The sequence below is a fragment of the Pinus tabuliformis genome, chromosome 8 (genome assembly GCF_031772625.1).
Source record: "Pinus tabuliformis cultivar Carrire ecotype Pingquan chromosome 8, CPIR1, whole genome shotgun sequence".
Taxonomy (NCBI): domain Eukaryota; kingdom Viridiplantae; phylum Streptophyta; class Pinopsida; order Pinales; family Pinaceae; genus Pinus; species Pinus tabuliformis.
The window spans coordinates 292,116,634-292,135,478 of NC_142294.1; positions in this window are offsets into that span (position 1 = coordinate 292,116,634).

The window sequence follows — 18,845 nt, forward strand, 5'->3', positions numbered from 1 at the left end:
ATGTTGGATACCCCAACTTCCTTTTTATGACTAAGTGCAAGATTGAATCCTTCGACATATTCCTCGCTCAATTGTCATTAAGCAATGGGTTTTCTCAGAAGTGCTTCACATCTATAAACTTTACCAGAGTTGTTATTGATTCTTTGGATGTGGTTATCTTTTCAAAGCACACATGTACAAGAAGACGAGAAATAATATGCCCGACTAATTTCAAGTTATCTTCCTGTGAATAGGGTGTTCCCTTCCATAAACCTGATGACTCGCTCTACTTCTTTCTAGTGAACAAATTTGGGTCTTTTCATGAATTGTGAGAAAATTTCAACCCCATAACTATCAGTTTCTTATTTAAAGTTATACTGACTAGATTAGAACCTGCACAAGGAGAATTCCATTCCCGTTTCAAAATAACCTGCAATCGACTTATACCATGCTATTTAATATTTTATGTATTTCTTCGCATCCTTGGCCTGTGACATAAAGACACAACAAGTTACCTTGCATTTTCTATACTAACACTCCTAAACAATAATAAAGTATGCCCAAATCTGTCATTTCAAATGATCTATGCATCTCACCTTTTGGTTTTTCAATTATCGAAGTTGTTACCTATATTGATGAGATCATCGAAAACCGAGGCCATGGTGACAATATCTATTAGAGTTTTATCCGTGTTGCACTAAAGGTGTTTTTCCTTCAGCAGCACTACAATACATTGTAGTTCCCATTCAGCGGAGAAGTACCCAGTGGCAGCCTTGGTGTGTGTGCAAATGGGTTGAATTCATAATAGACTTTATCTATTATTTTGAAGGTGTTTCTCCTTCAATAGTACTTCATCTCAGCAGATCCTTTCAATCTACACCTTCAGCAAATGCATATAGCCTTGGGGTACATGCTATAGATTCCAGTTTTGCTGTGAGGGTATAGCAACGATGAAAGAATCGCATCGATTTTAGGCATCTTATTGTTGTTGTATGAAAGCATGCTTGTATAGTGTTTCCAAAACTTATATAGAGCCATATTTATTATACTTTTATAGTTTGACTTAGATGCTCACTTTTCTTAATTTAGGTGTTTTTCTTAGTACTATTTTATGCACAGATTTATCTTTAAGAAAAGTGCACAGTAGAGAAGGGTTCTATATTTTGAGCAGGGGACACTCTTCTAGGTAGGAGGTACTCTATTCTAGGGAGCTTCTGTCATGCATGTTAGGTGCTTTATCGTAGACAGAGTTCCAATTCCTTGCCTCCTGGACAAAGTCCCTTCCAGAAAAGACACCAGTGGATAGAGTTCCAAGTCCCTAAATTTTCCAAAAACCCGCCTGACCCTAGCTATCTAGCCTAAAATCCTTTACATTCCAGTCATCTCTTAGTTGTGATTTCATAGAGAGAGCCCTCTTTAGTTTTGTAGGGCTAGCTACCAAACTAAAAGCTTGGTCTGTGGTTACCTCCATCAATCTCTTCATCAGCCTGGGACATTATGGAGGATAACAGAGGGCATGACAATTAGGGAGTTCCAAGGTGTTCTAGTGAATGTAAGGTTCCCAAGTCATGGAAAAATGCAATGCTAGTTGTGAGGTCATGACTGCGAAGGTGTGTTAGGGAATTCTAGGGCATGCTAAGATGTGTCGGATAGTACGAAGACATGTCAAACAAGCTAAGATGTGCCAAGTGCTAAGGCGTTCAAAGATGTACAAGGGTTCCAAGTCCCTACCTCCTCTTCTTCCATATGATATCCACTTATGACATTTCCTTTGCAATATTTGGTGCATTTGATAGTTATAGGTCATTTATAGGTTATAAATGTCTTCATAGTTTCACTTCTAATTGAGTATTCAACTAAACATATTGATTCTATTATACATAACTATTTTTCCCTCCACCCAATTTTCATAACTTCAATAACCATTAGGTAGGGACCTACATCTTCGATGTTGCTTTGCTTGTTTAGTAAAATATTGTTGAGACTTTAATTTATTGAAAGTTGTAGAATTTACAATTTATGAAGTTTCAAGGTCTAATTTTAAAAAATATAATTCTTTAAAGGGTGCTAGCTCAATGGAAGAGCACTTGCTTTACAAGTAGGAGGTTGGTGGTTCGATTCCATCGTGCCCTAACATCCATATGGAATGGTGACGAGAAATTTTTGGTGATGAAGGCTCTTTTGACCATCACCAATTAGTTTTGGTGACATTTTTTGACCCTCCTCAAAAATATGAAATGGTGATGGTCAACGAATGCCACCATATATACGCATCAATAGTGATGACCCTCAAAGGTCCGTAACCATAAATCGTTGTTGTTGATATGAAATGGTGATGGTCATTGTCCGTCAATATAGTCATTATTTGTGATGGACATTGAATGTCACCACAACGCCTATACTGCTAGCAATGTGGCTTTTGTGATGGTCAATGAACGTCACCCTATATATGCACCAATAGTGACGGCCATTAAAGATCCACCACAATAAATCATTATTGTTCATATGAAATGGTGACAGTCACTATCCATCATTATAGTCAATATTTGTGATGGACCTTGAATGTAACCATAACAACTATACTTTTGGCTACACCACCTTTGGTGACGTTCAGTTTTTGGTGACCGAGGCTATGGTCCATCACCATTGCTCATATGCAATGGTGACAGTTGCTATCCGTCATTATAAATCATTATTGGTGAGGAACTTTGAATGTACAACTCCATGGACCACGTTTCATAATGTTTCATATTGGATCCACTTGAATCAAACATCAAACATGTAGGCCAACTTTCATCATATTTTCAGACTAGACCCAATAATCTATTAAAATCAAATCAAACCAGATCATAACCATTCATAAATATACTAAGTCATATTTTGTTCATCACATAAAACAATTGTTGTCACTGCAAATCTTGATCATGTATATTTCAAAAATTATGTGTTGCTTCTCTATAGCACTCCCATGTATGTATGCGCTTCCTTTGTAGAAGACCTATGTACAGATATCAAATCACTGAAAATTGAATCTAAATCACTTCATTACTGAAACAACCACTGAATCATGTACTAAATCAATTACAGATCACTAAGCCAATTACAGATCACCACATTGTAGCATCTTCACTAATCAAAATTCCATTTCATAAAAAATTCAACCCAATCATTACTATCAAACATATATTATTATGATAGTGACATCATCGACAGATGAAAACAAACAAAATAGAACTGATCAAATATCATCAACAAGCCACACTGAAAAAACCCTAGTATATGTATGCAACATTCATAAAACATGTCAACTTATGTACACACTTTCCATTCACAACACCTACATACAGATCTACAAAAACTGAAAACACTTCGTAGAATATATATGTGACTACCTAGAAGTAGATATGCATATGTATGCGGCTACCCTGAGACAAACCTGTGTACAGATTTAAAAAGTTTTTCTATAAACTTAATATTCATACTCTGCAACCCTTACTGTCAGAATTACATAATTTAGAATTCTCGATTCACAAGTCTATCATTACAACCACAAATCTATCATTGTTAGACATTTTCAATAAGTAAATCAAACAATAACATATGTAACCATACTTCAGATATTTGATATCTAAGACTTCTCCTTGCTCCTTGGTGCACACCTATTTCAGATTAAATCTTTCATTAACAATCCATCACTTGCACACATAAACCTTTGGTCTACATCTCCTTATGTATCTTTAGGCTTAGCCAATACCTTAGGCTATTCCCTTAGTAATTCCTACTAACACCAAAAAATAGTACACATGTTTTCACAATCCAGAAGACACTAAAATTCATCCAGCATAATGCACAAGTGAATATTTTCCAGTTGAAGACATTATGAAGTTAAAAAAATTTAATTCCTTCTAACGACCAAAGTTTATGGACTTTAAAAATTGAAGACTTTGTGACTATTTCTTGGATAGCCGCACATTGCATTGTATTTCCTTCAAAAGTTGTGTGGTAAATAAAGTGGATGACACAGTGAATTTGGGAAAACTTCACACACTTGGAGGCGATTCCATGACAGGATCTCAGTCCAGGATAGTCGAATTTGAGTCGCCCAAAAGATATGAAACCCTCAAAGGAACCATCTTTTCCTACTCATGAGTCATTGTCATTCATGAACCAAGAGAGGGAAGATGGATTAAAAAATTATTTATAAACAGGCCACGGGAGAACTAAAATATGAGACAATGTTATGGTGGCCAAATTGCTATCATAACAACACAACATTTCATTGTTGAAGCAATGAAAATAAGAGAACTAGTATGTTGGCCATATTTCTTCTAAGAAATCCATCATATTAGTGAGAGGAGAAGAGTCCACCATTGGGAGAGTCTCATACTTCTTTGATAGAGAGGAGAAGCTTGCAAAGAGATTGACGAAAGGAACCTCCTCGCTAAGGATTTTTTAGCATCATAGCTCAAAGAATTCTCTTCAAGTGTTTAGTATTCATATATTGTATTCAACTTCTACTACTAGCAATCAATAAATGGAGGTTTTTCCATTATTTTTTTGACTTGTTTCTCCATTGAGCATTATTTGTATATTTATCTCTTTGTTTTAGTTCATGTTGTATATGCATTTCTTTCACTATTTGCAATGCTTTGTTTATCTAAGTTTGTTCATTAACAACACCAAATATGTTTGTGTTCCTTTGTAGGGAATAACCAAATGATAGGGAGGTGTCTTTTGGTACAACATTATCACAAAATCACTACCACAAAAATGGTGACCATATTGTTGTCTTTTATTTAATCTAAAGGTTGTGTTTGCAGGACCTTCTCTCTACATAGTCGACTTACAAGGCATTCGGTACCTCTCTAGAATTTTTGTATGACCCTGTGGACTTATTGTTGTCTGAGACAGTTGTTGTTTTATAGTTTCTTGTCAACCATGTGAATTCTTCTGAGACATACATGCACTCTGCTCTGATAGACGCATTGCCGCGTCTGTGCATTGTTAAACCCGTGTGATTTTACAGAAAGCAAACAATACCTTGTAATTTCACATTTTTTAGGTGATTGGCAACCTTTAGTGAATTTCCTTTACCTCTGTAATTTTTTTCTAGTCAGTTTAGATTACTCATATTATCTACTAATCGTAATTATTTGGGTAATTAGAATATCTTTAGTTTTATTGTCAATTTTCACATAGTTTAATTAATAAAGGAGTAAGTGTCACATCTGATCTGAAAATGAGATCTTATATTAAAATTAAGGTATTACAGACTCATGTGCAGGATTTCCCTATATTACTTAGTGAAACAGATCGAAAAGATTGCGAATAATATAGACAATGAGCAGTTAGAGAAACATAATAGACACACACACATAACACAACAAATAATCAAGGAGTTCACCCAAAACTCTTGGGCTACGTCTCTTGGTCCAGCTTTCAGTGGTGACCTCTCTATTATGTCTTCAAGAGTAGAGTTTTTACAAATGTGAGCTCAAATTGAGTCTCAACACAACAGGAACAAACAACAGGGTTTTGTTTGAATCCCTCAAGTCTTTCTAAGTACACAGACTCTCCCTCTCGCTCTCTGTCTCTGTTTTCTCTCTATCTCAGCACTGCTTGCTCCTATCTCTGTCATTCAATGGCTTTTAAGCCAATTGACACTTGTCTATTTGTTTCCTTTTTGGGCTCTCTATCTCTCGGCCTCTGTCCACTCAAATCCCCTCTAAGCGTTAAACAATCATTGTTAAACGTCTCCAGGTATGGTGGCCACCTATTTTGCAATAGAAGGGACCATCGGTGCATTGAAATCCCAAAAATATCATTTCTCTGTTTACACAGAGAAATACACAAAAATGTTGTAAAATCCGCCAAACTATTGTTTATCAGACTTCAAATATTATCAATTCTGCCCTAGACTCCATCGATTCTTCCTTTGTATCGCTATCGCAAGTCACTAGTTGCGGGTTCCTTTGTATTTGGGTTTATAAACCCCCAAATATACAGGAAAACTTGTCAAATGGCTGCATATCAGACTTCAAATATTACGTATTTGCATCTATAAATCCCATCGGGTCCGGTTATATCACATGTCACATCTCCTTCCAGGTCTCCGATCGCTGATTGTGCCAATCGGCATTATCGGCTATCGATGCATCACAATCACATGATAGGGTGGCCTCTTGGCATCACCCCTTATATTGTTGTGATGCGATACATCGCAATCGCATATTGCCAAACCTTCAGGCTGTGGGTTAAGTCCTTCCCTATGTTATATTAGTGATGCAATATTGTGTGAGTAGATTTGGACCATTCATCTGCGCGCTTGATCAACGACCCTCATTTAATTGTGCTGACTGCTATCGCAATTTCCATAAGGCTGCTTCCGATTTACTCCGCCTGCTACCTTTGATTGTGATATGCTGATTAGATCTGGATTGTTGATTGGCTAGATCCGACGGCTACTATGCATTGTTGTTTTAGCCGCTGATAGGCTTTTTTTTCACCATTTCTGTGTGTTTTTCTCATCCGATAGTGTTTTCCGCCATTCTTGAAGGTTTATCCGTGGCGATAGTTCTTAAGTATTGAATACTTAGAGGGTTTTTAGGATCCATTTTGGACCACGCCTTCCCACTGAAAAGCTTTTGGACCACCAAAAGTTGGTTTTTAAGCATCGATCAAGTGAGGATACATCTTCCTCACTTGCCCAATCTCTATCCATCGTGCATTGCTTGGTTTTCAACCTTTGAGTCTGATTCTCAGGTACTCAACATCCCCTTTGCACGTAGTTCTCACCTTCCTATCCAGAACTGTGTCTTCCTGCAACTCATTGAGATATTCAGGCAACAGATCATCAATAAAAGGCAACTGAGTTTGCTCTTCAGCATCTTCAATCAATGAAGGTTCATAGAATCTCAAGTTCTCTGCATTAACGACTGAATAGATATGTATATAAGCTGGAAAATCAAGGCGAAAAGCGTTTTAACCAATTTTCTCTAGCATCTTGAAAGGCCCATACCTTATTGGTTTCAGCTTCTTAACTTCACCTTGCATTCTGTCTTTGCTGATGTATAGCTAGACTTGATCACCAACTTGAAAGCTATGCTCAATTTGATGCTTGTCATGCCTTGCCTTGTACTTAGCCTGGCTTCTTTCCATTTGTTCCTGTACTGCCTGGTGAATTTCTTGTATCTGTTCAATGAACTTGGTTGCTTTGTCCACGTCACTGTGTCCATCAACTACTATGTCTTTACCAAAGACAAAATCCAAGGGAGAATTTGGTATAAAACCAAAACAAGTCTCAAAAGGAGATCTCTGAGTAGAAGAGTTCTTAGCACGGTTGTAAGTATGTTGCACATAACATAAATGCTCATCCCAAAGCTTGGGATGCTTGCTACAATAGCCTTTGAGCAACTAGATCACTGCCCTATTGACCACCTCTATTTGATCATCTGTTTGTGGATGAAATTCTGTGCTCTTCTTCAATCTGGTGTCCATCAACTCCCATAGACTTGACCAAAATTTCCCAAAAAATCGGGAATCTTGATCAGATATAATAGAAGTGGGTAACCCAAAATGGACCCACGCATGCTAAAATAACAACTTCGTTGTTTGTTCATATGTAACCTACTTGTTACAAGGTATCAAAATACACATTTTTCTGAACCTATCCACAACAACATATAAATAATCATGACTTTTTCTAGATTTTGGCAATCCCCCAACAAAGTCCATGGAAACACTTTACCAAGGACGAGAGGGAACTGGAAGTGGGGTGTACAAGACTAATTTTCTATTACTGGGCTTGCTTTTAGCACGCATAGTACACCCTTAATATATCTAGAAACTGTTTCATGCATTCTTGGCCAATAACAGAACCTTTATAACTGTGCAATTGTTTTACTTACACCAAAATGAACTGATATAAGAGAAGTATATGCTTCTCGGATTATGTTAACTCTTTCAATTTGTGGAATGCATAACTTTCCCAAATGATACAAGAGGTGGTCCTTAACATAATAATCCAATTCTTATACTTGCTTGCCACAACTTAAAGTTGCATATACATCTTTAAAATCTACATCTTGAGCATATTGTTCAATGTAACTTTCATGCATTACTGAGTTATGCTTAAGTATAGTAGATGCATTTATGATTGGTCTTGATAACATATCTGCATCCTTATTGTGTATGCCCTTCTTATATCTGATGACAAGATGAAATTGCTGTAGAAAACCCATCCAACTATAATGTCTTGATTGCTGCAATTAGTTTGTGAGTGCAAATATTGAAGTGGTTGATTGTCTGTATGTATGATTGTTTCTTTGCCCATTAGGTAATGTTTCCACTTTTTCACACTCTGCACAAATGCATACAATTCTTTATCATATGTGGGATAATTGACTACTGTAGAAGTAAATGTCTCAGAATGAGAGCATATGGGTTTACCATGTTACATCAACACTTCTCCCATGGCATAATCACTGGCATCTGTTTCAATCTCAAATGGTCGTTGAAGATCTGGTAGTGCTAGTACTGGTGTTGTACTAATTTTTCCTTTTAAGGTGTTGAAGGATTTTTGCTGTTTTCCTACCCACTGAAACACCTTGTTCAATCTTGTTAAAGCATGTAATGGAGCTACAATCAAAGAAAAGTTAACAATAAGGTTTCTCCAATATTGTGCTGCTCCTAGGAAACTCCTAACTTCTGTAGCAGATTTGGGTTTAGACCAGTTCACAATGACTTCAACCTTAGAGGGATCTATCTTCAATTCACCACCCCCTACAATATGACCCAAATAATTTAAATATGTTTTGCCAAATTCACATTTTGATAACTTCACATAGAGATTTTCTCTTTTCAAAACATCTAAAGTCTACTTTACATGCTTCAAATGGTCTTCCCATGTTTTATTGAAAACAAGAATGTCATCTAAATATACAATTACAAAATCATCAATAAAAGGTCTGAGTACATCATTCATAACTCTCATGAAAGTGGCAGGGGCATTAGTTAAGCCAAAAGGCATAACCAACCATTCATACAACCCTTGCTTTGTCTTGAAAGTTGTCTTCCATGCATCTTGTTCTGCAACTTTGACCTGATGATAGCCACTACGCAAGTATAACTTGGAAAAGTAAACTGCTTCTTTCAACTGATCTAATAAATCATCAATGTCAGGAAGAGGATAACGATTCTTGATCGTTATTTTATTCAGTGCTCTATAGTCAATGCACATCCTCCATGAACCATCTTTCTTTCTCACTAGTACGGTTGGAGATCCACATGGTGATGTGCTTGGTCTTATGAACACTTTATCGAGCAACTCTTGTACCTGTTTCTTTATCTCTGCATTCTCTAAAGCAGATAACCTGTACATTCCGATGTTAGGTAATGGAGCATATTGCTGCAAATGAATATCATGTACTATTTCCCTTTTGGGTGGAAAACCTTTAGGTTCTTGAAATAGGATATCATACTCTAAAACAAATTTAACTAAATCAGCTTTCTGTTTAGCATCACAACCTTCAAATACATTCGTTTTATCAAGGTTCTTTTCCTTTACAACCATTAGTAAAAATTTCTTGCATGAATTTACAATTATTTTCATTTTCCCTGAGTTTATGAGAGAATAGTTATTTTTGAGTTTATGAGCTCTTACAATATATTCTATTCCAGCTTTAGTGAGTTGATATTTATTTTCAGCTCTATAGAAAATGGATTTTCTATCATACAAGTAAGGATTTCCTAAAAAAATACCACATATATCAAAGGGAACTATACCTAACTCAACTTCATCTACAAATGTTGACCCAATAGCAAACCTAAGTTTACATTTTCTTGTCACTTGTAGCTTTGCTTTATCACATACCCAACCTAATGGATATGGCTTCTCGTGAGGTGTTAGTAATCCCAACTTCTTTACAATTGTTTTAGAAATCAAGTTTACTTGTGATCCACTATCAAATAAAGTATCAATCTTTTGGTGCTTGGAAATAACTCTAATATGAAAAAGCTCATGTCTTTTCCTCTCATTATCTTCATTATCAATAGATTGTGCAGAATTGATTGTAGATGCTTCAGAATTTTTACCTTTTATACCTGTGGCTGTGACTATTGTTTCATCACCTGAGTCTGACCCCAAGTCTTTCTGAATAGCAACAACTATCTTCTTCTTCTTACCACCAAACTTCTTAGGTTCCAGCTCTGGATGGAAAGACCAGAAGTTTTCATCATCGTGTCATCCTTCTTGCAGTGAGTGCATGAAGGTTTGTCCTTCTGTACAATGTTTGTCTTCCTCTCCTTCCATTTCAGGTTCTTCTTTTCCTTGTTCTTGCTTGTAGAGGGTTTTGATGATCCCCCAATCTCTGGGTTCACATTCTTGCCTCTAACTTCTAGATGTGTAGCCTGAACTGATACATCATCTGGGCTAGTGGGATTAAACATGAGAATGGTGTGCTTCAAATAGCTATGCAAACCACTTATATACTTCAACAAAGTTTCAGGTGAGTCTAGAGATATGCCTAGAGTTAAATCTCTTTTTCTAAATTCCTCGGTATAATTTTGTACACTTTGGCCCTTTAATTGGTGAAGAGTTTGCCAACTCATCATTGCTTGCTGCATATAAGCTAGAGGATAGAATTGTTTTTTGATGGTAGAAACAAATTCATTCCAGGTAGAAATAATTTTACCATGTCTCTTCATATTAGGTTGTGTCTTGCCTTCCCACCACACTAGTGCAGTTCCTCCAAGGCGAAGGCTAGCCAGCTAAATCTTTCTCCTTTTTGAATAAATGTTCTGCACCTTGCAATATACATCAATCTATCTAATCCAGTTATCTAGCTTTTCTGCATTTAATTCTCCATCATAAATTGGCAAATCAAACTTTACATCTAATTTAATCAAAGAAGTTTCTTTTTCTTTTCAGGAATAGGAGATGAGGATGATGAAGGAGATGGTGGACGAGATGATGGAGGAGGCTTTCCCCCTTTCCCTTGGACCTCTGGAGAGGCATCTAGAGAATGTTCCTCTTCTCCTTTGTCTTGTTTGGGTGTTGAAGTGCTTTCACCCCGACCCTTCTTAAATTCTCGATACATCCCTTCCACCATGGCTCGCATGGCTATAAAAGTGTCCATGAACTGAGATTCTGATTCCAATGAAATTTCTTCTGCCATTCTCCTCCTAAGATAAAATCTTCCAATCTCTGGATTAGCCTCAGGAAGTTCTCCTTCTCCTAGTTTGAGCTTTGACCTAGTTAGCATTCAAAATCCAGCACAAGCTTGTCTAACCTTAGAAAACCTAAAACTTTGATACCACTCGATCTGAAAATGAGATCATAGATTAAAATTAAGGTATTACAAACTTTTCCTATATTAATTAGTGCAATGGATCGAAAAGATTGCGAATAATATAGACAATGAGTAGTTAGAGAAACATAACAGACACACACACATAACATAGCAAATAATGAAGGAGTTCACCTAAAACTCTTGGGCTATGTCTCTTGGTCCAACTTTCAGTGGTGACCTCTCTATTATGTCTTCAAGAGCAGAGTTTTTACAAATGTGAGCTCAAATTGAGTCTCAACACAACAGGAACAAATAACAGGGTTTTGTTTGATTCCCTCAAGTCTTTCTGAGTACATAGACTCTCCCTCTTGCTCTCTGTCTTTGTTTTCTCTCTGTCTCAGCACTGCCTGCTCCTGTCTCTGTCATTCAGTGGCTTTTAAGCCAATCGACACTTGTATGTTCGTTTCCTTTTCGGGCTTTCTAGCTCCTGGCCTCTGTCCGCTCAAATCCCCTTTGAGTAGTAAAACATCATTGTTAAACATCACCAGGTATGGTGGCCACCTGTTTTGCAATGGAAGGGACCATCAACGCGTTGAAATCCCAAAAATATCGTTTCTTTGTTTACAAAGAGAAATACACAAAAAGGCTGTAAAATCTACCAAACTACCATTTATCGGACTTCAAATATTATCAATTCCACCCTAGACTCCATCTGGTCTGCCTTTGTATCGCTATCGCTAGTCGCTAGTCGTGGGTTCTTTTGTATTTGGGTTTATAATGAAAAACCCCCAAATACACAGGAAAACTCATCAAATGGCTGCTTATCGGACTTTGAATATTATGTATTTACATCTATAAATCCCATCGGGTCCGGTTATATCACATGTCGCATCTCCTTCCGGGTCTCCGATCGCCAATTGCACTGATCGGCCTTATCGACTATCGGCGCATCACTATCGCATGATCACTGGCCTCTTGGCATCACCCCTTATATAGTTGCGATGTGATACATCGAAATTTCATATCGCCGAACCTTCGGGCTGCAGGTTAAGTCCTTCCCTGTGTTATATTAGCGATGCGATATTGCGTAAGTAGATCTGGATCATTGATCTACGCACTTGATCAATGACCCTCATTTAATCGCGGTTATCACTATCACGATTTCCATAAGGTCACTTCCGATTTACTTCGCCTGCTGCCTCTGATTGCGATATGCTGATTAGATCTGGACCATTGATCGGCCAGATCCGATGGCTCTTGTGCATTGTTGTTTTATCCTCTGATAGGCTCTGTTTTCACCATTTCTGCATGTTTTTCTCGTCTGATAGTGTTTTTCGCCATTCTTGAAGGTTTATCCTTAGCGATAGTTCTTAAGTATTGAAGACTTAGAGGGTTTTTAGGATTCATTTAGGATCCAGTTTAGATTACTCATATTATCTACTAATCGTAATTATTTGGGTAATTAGAATATCTTTACTTTTATTGTCAATTTTCACATAGTTTAATTAATAAAGGAGTAAGTGTCACATTATCCACAAATCTTGTTACTAACCAAAGAATTCATTTCTTTCATTTTATGGGACTATGAGCAAGTGTTATTATAGAAAATAAGTAATCTTTGCTTCCCTTGCATCTCTTAGAAGAACCTGGGTTTGCGTATGAAAGCTTTCTTAAAGCATTTGAATTTCCATCTCCCTATTTTGAAATTCACAGTGTAATAGGAAAAAGAGTAAGCGAACCATTATCCAAATATCATATTTTTTCATGCAAGGAACAATTGAAATCTAGTGTAAGTAGGGGAATATTATAAGGGATCATCAAATATCCACATCTTTCGACACTTTACATGTTCACTTCATCACTTTCACACAATTAGACATCACACACTGCTATAACATTTGTATTAGAATGCATCCAATTTCCAGAGTTTTTGATACTTTTATTTTAGCTTACATCTCACACACTAAAGAAAAGCAGGACCCTTAAAAGAAACGATAACTTGAACCAATTAAATTCCCCATAGGGGCAACTAAAGAATTTATAGTTTAGGTTAGGACCATTGGGGGTAGGCATCCCATAAGATGCCATGGTCATGTTACATGTTGGAGACACAGTAGTTGAATTTTTAGGGAGCTTAAAATCCTTCAATCATCCCACAGAAAGGAATACATGAGCATAAAAAAGACCCAATTAAGAGGGGATTTAGATTAGGTCAAGTGTGTGCGGTACTCTTTGGGGCTACCCAACCCATCTAGTGCTCAGTACTAGTAACTGACTACCAAGAATATAAATACTCGAATGCTCATGTGGGATGAAGGTACTTTCATGGCCAAAGACTAGGGCATCCTTTCCCTATAGGTGCTGGTGTAGGCAACACTTGAGCCTCATTTCCATTATCTTGGTTGATTCTTTGGTTGCTGAAAGGTGTCACGGGTTCTTTTGAGACGTTGCCCTAGGACCCATCAGAAGATATCTCTGCAAGTCCCATTTACTTTGAGAGTGCAAGGACGAATGGGTATTCTTAGGATATTTTCTCATATGAAAAAAAACGAAAACCATTTTTTGTTTGATTGATCACATAGGAAAAAGTTAAAGGGAAAGTAATATTTTATTTTTTGCTTTGTCTTATGTATTTGATTTATTTTCTTTGAATAACCGTCTCCTTCCCTAACCATACAAAAAGTAGCACAGGCTCTAATCGACAGTATAGGGGACCCCACGGCTCCCCATTGATCTAAATACTTCATAAACATCCCCCCAGTACTGGGAGGTGTGCCAGGACTCCCGCCATTTAGGCATAGAGGACGTCACACAACCACCATTATAGGATATTCCTTTATCGATGCATCTTTTCTTAGGACCCCTCCTCGTTAAAGCACACCTTTCATGACCCCACAAGGGTCCCCATATACTATCCCTTTGGGGAGCCCACATACCACTCCTTCGGAAAGTCCATGAGACACAAACCAAGGTAGTTCTCCTGAAACTTCCCCATAGAGGACCCCTTTACACATAACTATCCAAAATCGGTTCACAATGGAAGATAACTCACAAATCCCATTCTTAGCTTCTTTAAACTTGTCAGATTTAAGTAAGCTAACCAATGATTTGATCGCTCATAGATAGAATTGGCCAGCCGTGCCCACCAAGATCCCTTCAAACATTCCAAAATTCAAAGGGAAATAGGGAGAATACCAAGGAAACCATGCCATAACTTTTCATCTGTGGTTCTCATCTAATAGTATCACAAATGGTACTATTCAATTAAAACTATTTGAACGCACCCTTACTAGGCCAGCAACGAAATGGTACATTGACCAACCCTCTGCATCACATGGAAACTTTAGCTCCCTAGCTACAACTTTCCCCACATTCTTCTAACTCTCGGTTCATCATGACTCGGGCCTGGAACTCCTCACCCACTTTAAACAGACACCTGCTACACACATATCGGATCATATCCATGAAGGGTAGAAACATCGTAGCTCTTGTAAAGCATAGTTTGAATACAAAGTCCTCCTCGACATATTTTTGAGATCCCTCACATTGGAAGTTTCAAAAGACGTAGAAAATGCATCCCTACATAACGAGGAAAAAGCTATTGGCAATGCTAAATAGTTAGAGATTATATACACTTAGACTAGATATATATATCATGTGCTTCAAGATGCCCCATGCCTACAGACTTATAAAGAGACACTAGGTGCATCCAATTCTATTGATGGATTTATAGGGTCCATAACCCAAAACAAACTCAGCAACCTCTACCAATACCCTCGATACTCGTTCAATGGTGAAGCATTTGATTCTACGCAAAATGCACCACCACTGCATCATATAGGATACTACCTTGTTCATCCCACACCGATGCAGAATATGGCTAGCAAGGTTAACTAATATCAGCCCCCACATGAAGGTCCTTACCCCCCCCCATTGGGAAACTAATAATCCTCTAGGAATACTGATGCAATGTCCTCTTCCAAGAATCCATATACCAATCAGGGACAAGGAAACCAATATTCTCATTTACTTGCACAAAAATTAGAACAATGCACCAGTGCAAAATAATGTAAGGGTTAACCTAGTGCAACCTTCTCTCGCTCAACAAAAACAATTGGAGGAGCAACTAAACCGAGTGAACCCACCTAATGTTTCTAAGAAAGAAAAAATAACAAACCAAAGGGAGAGCCTGAACAAGGGGGTAGTAATCAGCAGCAACCCCCGTAGGCACTAGCAAGGGGAAACCCTAATAAAACCAGGGGCTGACCAACAACAACCCATATAGGCAAAACAAGGACACGAATGTACAGACTAATCATTCCTATTCCATCTGCAAGGAATATGGTCATTATACCCATCATTGTCCTCAACTCCATAAGTTGAAAAGGATACATGACAATGGGGGGTAGGGAGGTCAACAAGATGTAGTAATGTAAGACCCTTTCCCTCATCAAGGAATGGTTAACACTCAGAAATAACCATCCCATCAACATCCTTTTGGAGGGAACCCCCATAATAATTCTAATCACGACATTTTCATGACATGAGAAGATATTATCTTGAAAATGTGAAATAGAAGTTACGAAGATCCCCTAAAACACAACCCATACACCTTGACCATGGAAACACCTACAACGTCATTGTCCATTACTAGAATTCCTATAGAACCCATGCCGAGGATGGTAAAAGGACCTTTACGGTGAGTAAGACATAACTCAAAAGTTACTCATAGCTTCAACATAGTTGATGACTTAGCATAATCTCCCTCAGCTATGTCATCATTAGAGGTCCTACAAACATGCCCAAACCAACGGAAAGCCCCACTTCTTCTCTAAGCATGATCAGACTAACCGATTCTCAACTAATGGTCTTTGACTTGGATAAAGCTACCGCACGACTACCATCAGTCGTTTCTTTCCAAATTCCAGTCTCGGTCCAAAACATCACCATCCATCTTTGCATTATTGATGAAGGGGCATCCACATGTATTGTGTCCAAATCTGTTTGGCAGAAAGTAGGATCCCTCGAAATAAAACCTTCTGACATGATGCTTAGATCATATGATGGGTGCCCTTTAGCCCCCAGAGGCCTATACCAAGATGTGTTAGTACAACTGGCTACAAAACCATGTTAATAGATATCAAAGTATTAGACACTTAGTTGGATTACAATATCCTATTGGGCAGAAGTTATATGTAAGATATGTTAGCAGTGGCCTCATCTGTATTCAGGGTAATGATGTTCCCTCATGACGGAAAAATAATTACAATAGATGAACTCACATATTTTGAGAAGAAGACATTCCTTTGCACAAGATGGTGTGCTACCTTTCATTTCATCTTCTCATGAATGGATAACCACTTACACTGAACTTAGCCCAAGCCAATTTAAGTCGTGTACACTCCTAGGGAAATTCTTGGGAGACCCTCCTGTGATAGAGGATATTTCTCCAACCACAGGAGCACCGGTGTGCATGGTGACTTCATCAAATACCCCCCAAGCTCAAGAACCAGTTTCAGATGCCAATAGAAATGTTGTTACTGATCCTACTTTATTACCATATGCCATCACTCAAACACCCTTCTTATTCCCCCCACTTGGTTTTGTCTCACACCAAGTCATTACAACAATATCATTGCCCCATATGGCTCACGCGATACTAGGTTAGTATCTAGCCCCTCAAGCCACGTCATCAACCTTAGGTATCACTGCAATAGGCATCAGTCCTATTCCTCCTCATGACAGCACACAAAAACAAGCAGTTCCTACACTGACACCACCCAGTAACAGAAAAAGGAATAAGAAAAAAGGAAAAAAGGTGGAAGATTTAAATACTCCCTCCTTTAGGGTCCCTCAACCTTGTGCTTTCTATGAAATAGTTGGGAAGCTCACTAATATGTGCCCTACATTAGATGAGATCAAAGCTCTTTTGCATGCCCCAAAAGTGCTAGTGAACCTCCTCCCCCTACTGGAGAAAATAGCACACCCACTCGTCATAAGGAATTTCACACCAACCATGCATGCACCATATGTGCATAATACATGAATTACACTCATCATTTACCTAAAATACCTCGATATTGAGATGTGTTAGGTGCACTCACCCAAATCTATACCCCATTACTCCCAACAAAGGATGGATCCAAAAACATCTTTTACCTTGTGAGGGAAGAAGTTTCTTTCTCCTATACCTCTTCTGGTCCATCAACCTCCTGCCATGATCAAAGGAAACCTAGACTAGCGACATGCCTACCAACACCCACGTTGTGATGAACCAAATAATTTGATTAGCCAATGTCCTTAATGAAGGGAATTTAATCGATTGTATCCTGTTACCTGCGTTTCTCAAAGCACCAGACCCAGGCATAGACGTCACACTTGCATATTTTTCTAGGAAATTATCACGTGCGACACTGTCCCCACCTTTTTCGATTCCATTTTTGCTAAGATTAATGCTATGATTTATCACTAAGAATTTTTATTTAGTCGAGTCAGATACCAAACCATCGGATCACACCATACCACAAGGGAATGAAGCATCTAGGTCCATTTTATATGTGTTAGAGGAGAAAAGGCCACCAAAAATTTAGCAAGGCCCCCATCATTATATCTCCTCTCACCATCATAAATCTAGATCAGGAAAAAAAGGATCTACGGTCATCTGACAAAATCTATCACCCCTCACATGTAACTTATGTGATAAACCCAACCACTTCATAAATCAATGATGTGAATTGAGTAAGTTTAATAACATCTTTCGCTTAGTGATCCAAATTCCATAAAGCCATCTATCTAATCAAGAGAAAATCACACGTTGTTATTGTCGCATCTTCTCTTAATCACATCATATAAGGAATTGTAAGTACCTTCCACATTTTCACACAATGAGAGAAGTGTTAAGGAAAACCCACACTAGGAAGTCATGTCACGCCAATACTAAGATTCAAATATGGCTACCACCCCAAGCTGTCCCATCTCATGACATCAACCAGGCATCATCATCTCATACTATGAGAAATACTGTCACCCACACTATTTATTCCATTAGTACTAGTCCAATGTCTAGTTTCTACACTATTACCTCTCATAGCATCGAGACATGTCATATGTTACAAAAATTTCGGCAGCTCAGGATTTAGCATCAACCTCCTATTGAGGAAGATACTTTTTCCCCTTGTACACCAATAAGACTGCAAGAACTTCCTACCACTCGTTATCAACCCACCATAACTAAAATTCTACCACCACCTAATGATAACGATATGCAACACCATATACGAGTCATTTCCTCATCCGTAGGAACCATGATTCGTGTTGTCTGCTCATCTATTTTTGGTGTCGAGACTGAAAAATCCACCCCACCAGTGGGACCACCATCGATGGTTTATACTTCTTATCACTCAGGGAAAACCCTGGTTGTAGGGGAAAACCCCAAGGTAACCTTAGAAACTCTATTAGGTTGAAGCTGACCCTTCAACCTGGAGAGGGATCTCTTTGTAAAAATCAACTACCCTATGGTCACTGTAGTAGAAGGTTTTTTGCAACTGAGTTCAGGTGGCCAGATTTAGTTCTAGGGAT